The sequence below is a fragment of the Tupaia chinensis genome, unplaced genomic scaffold (assembly GCF_000334495.1).
Source record: "Tupaia chinensis unplaced genomic scaffold, TupChi_1.0 Scaffold000294_5, whole genome shotgun sequence".
NCBI classification, from domain to species: Eukaryota; Metazoa; Chordata; class Mammalia; order Scandentia; family Tupaiidae; genus Tupaia; species Tupaia belangeri.
In genome coordinates, this window is record NW_006159782.1 from 68487 (window position 1) to 71506 (window position 3020).

The following is a 3020-nucleotide window of genomic DNA, read 5'->3' on the forward strand; positions in this document are numbered from 1 at the left end:
TTTGAAGTTCCCTGGTAGTTCCAGAAGTGTGAGGAACAGGATGGGGTGCACAGGGCCTCTGCACTCCTTTTGCAAATTCCTGTGGATCTTGTAATTATGTCCAAATAAAAGGCTGGAAAGAAAATGCAGTACTGATAAGTGACTGCAGGAAGATCATAAACCTTTATTATTTTTTAGCTTTTCCCAGTAATTGATTATTTGCTTATTCTCAAATAGCCGAAATGAACATTGTTTGACGTGTGGGTTCTGACTATGTGCTTTAAAGAAAATACACATTATGGTTGCTTGGGGAAAAAAAAGATTGTTTTGTGTCACCTGAGGAATGCGAAGATGGAAATCAGATTCTCCCCCAACAGGTAGCAGGAGACCAGGGGAAGCCACCTACTCCTGTGGCCACCTCTGTGCTGAGTGACAACCTTCCTCTTAATGAGAACCAATAAAGGCTAATCATCCCCAGAGTCTGACAGGTCTTTCTCAACACTTCTGCATAAGAAAAGCAGGGCCACCCAGCTGGCCTCAGGACTGCAGCCTGCAAGAATCTCCTGGTGTTGTTTAAACTAATGAGAAAGAACACATCAAAGGGCCATCTTACAAAGGCCCAGGGGAGGCCAGAGGGACCTGGTGGCAGCCATGTCTCCAGACAGAGCTGCAGAGTGAAGAGTAGCCATTGTAGAGGGGGGAGTGAGGGGCCCATGTGTGACCACCTGGCGTGAAAAGGTGGGTGATGATAAATGTAAATACGGATGCATTTCTGTGCAGCATGAACCAGCACAAGGGAAAGCCAGGCTTAGCATTCAGCACTCTGCCCTTTGTCTAACTGAACCTCGCTGCCTCAGAAGTCTGGGATGATCAGTTTTCCCGCAGTTCATTCACATCCTTTATCTCTGAATCTCACAGTGATGTAGTCCCTGATGTGCGCCTAGAATTCTGCACCACAACTACCCCAGCACCTGGCATGTTTGCTCCTGAGTTCTAGGAACTGGGACGAGGAAAGGGGCAGGATGGAAAAAGAGGCAGCGGAATGGCTGAGCTGCGGCTGGAGGGCAGTCCGCAGATGCAGCTCCAGGATTCCGCCCAGTGCCCCTGTGCTCAGGCTCCTGAGGGCCTGCTCTGGTGAATCCTGGGGCACGACCAGGAGCAGGACCCATGCCTCTGCCTCATGAGCTCCCATCTTAGATGATGAGGGGGGAGGCCCAAGGCAGCCCATGCAGAGGTGGACCTCATGATGATTTTTTTTGGAGAGGCTTTTTTTGTTTGTTTGTTTGTTTGTTTTTTGCTATTGGGCGCTTGTGCTCGCCAGCCAGCTAGAGAGAGACAGAGAGACAGAAAGCGAGAAATCACCCACCCCAGGGGGGATGGCCACATAGCAATCCCTTCTTCTCCATTCTCTTCTCGGGATCTTGGGCACGCATGCACATGCGCCAGGCATGAGTTTTAAGCCACCGGGTCTGGGACTCGAACCGCGGTCAACTATGTGGGAGTCCAGCGACATAGCCATTATGCCAACTGCTGGTCCCATAATTAAAGGGCAGAGTTAAGAGTTGTGATTAGTGGTAGGTGTTAGGTTTGATTTGGGAGCTGTGGCGAAGTCAGAGGCGGCAAAGGCGAAAATACCAGAGTCAGGCTTTGGGGTTTAATAAAACCAGCATAATTTATTCTGCATCCTTGAGGGAGTCACACCCAGGGTGGGTGCTGCTCGGTCTTAAAGGGCCTTGTCCAATAGGTGGTCACCACGGGTCCTTGTCTGGCCAATGAAGTTGGCTGTTTCTGTTCAACTTTGGCGGGCGCGCCAAATGAATGCTGAAGGGCAGGAAAGTTCGTTGGTGATGGCGGGCCAGGTGTGGACAACAGGAAAGTTCTTGCTGGTGGAAATGTTTCGCCATGTTTCTTTTCCCTTCCCCCAGACCTTACAGTGGGGAGGGGGTGCCTGCCTGCAGACTGAGATGGGAGCTTCGCTGCTGTTGAGAGTCAAAGACCTTTATGCTGACTCTTCCTGACTTTCGCCTTTGCCAGAGGAAAAGATGTTCTAGGCGTGTGGGCAGAAAGGAAATATGAAGTCCTTACTGTGCCAATGAGCTTGGCCTGACGTGGGCTGCAGGGAAGGCCTCTGTGGTGGGGAAGAATGAGGGGAGACAGGAGAGGGCTCTAAGCAACAGCTGGTGCTCTGCCCCATTGGACCCGGTCCTGGAGTCCACAGCCACGGGGAAGAGCTGGTGTTATTCTGAGCTCAGAGGAAGGCAATGGGAGGATCTGAGGCAGAAGTACAACAGGATATCATCAACTCTCAAATCAGAGCCCTTGGGGGCTGTGGGCGGATGGGATTGTGGAGGGCAATGTGGAAGGAGAAGTGACGACAGTCAATAGCAGAAAGATAATGTATAACCTTTCAGTTCCATTTTTAAAAATTTGCCAGAGGGCACATGTGTTCACCAGAGAAAGACAGAGAAAGAGAGAGGCAAGAGAGAAAACACCCCCGGTGGGACATGGTTTTACTGTAATCCCTTCTCCTCCTTTTTTCCGTGCCTGTACATGCACATAACTTGTTTTTCAAGCCGCCAGGGCTGGGATTTGAACTACATAATCAGCTATGCAGAATCTGACTACTTTAACCATCTGTTCATGGGACTGGCCCACTAGTTTAATTTTTTCTTTCGCTTTTTGATATAAGGTGTGAGTGTTCACCAGAGAGAGACAGAGCCAGAGAGAGAGAGAGGGAAAGTGAGAAATTACTCAAGCTACCGATATGAGATGGCCATGCTGAAATTTCTTCTTCTGCAGTCTCCTGTCAGAATTTGGACATACATGCACATGATCCTGGCATGATTTCAAGCTGCTGGGTCCAGGACTCAAGCTATGCAGATGGCCATGTGGAATCTAGCACTTAAACCACTATGCTACCTTCTAATCCCATCAGTTTATTTATTTACTTTTTTTTGAGAGGTTTTTGCTATAGGGTGCTTGCGCTTGCCAGAAAGACACAGAGAGAAGAGAGACAGAAAGTGAGAATTCACCCCGGCCAC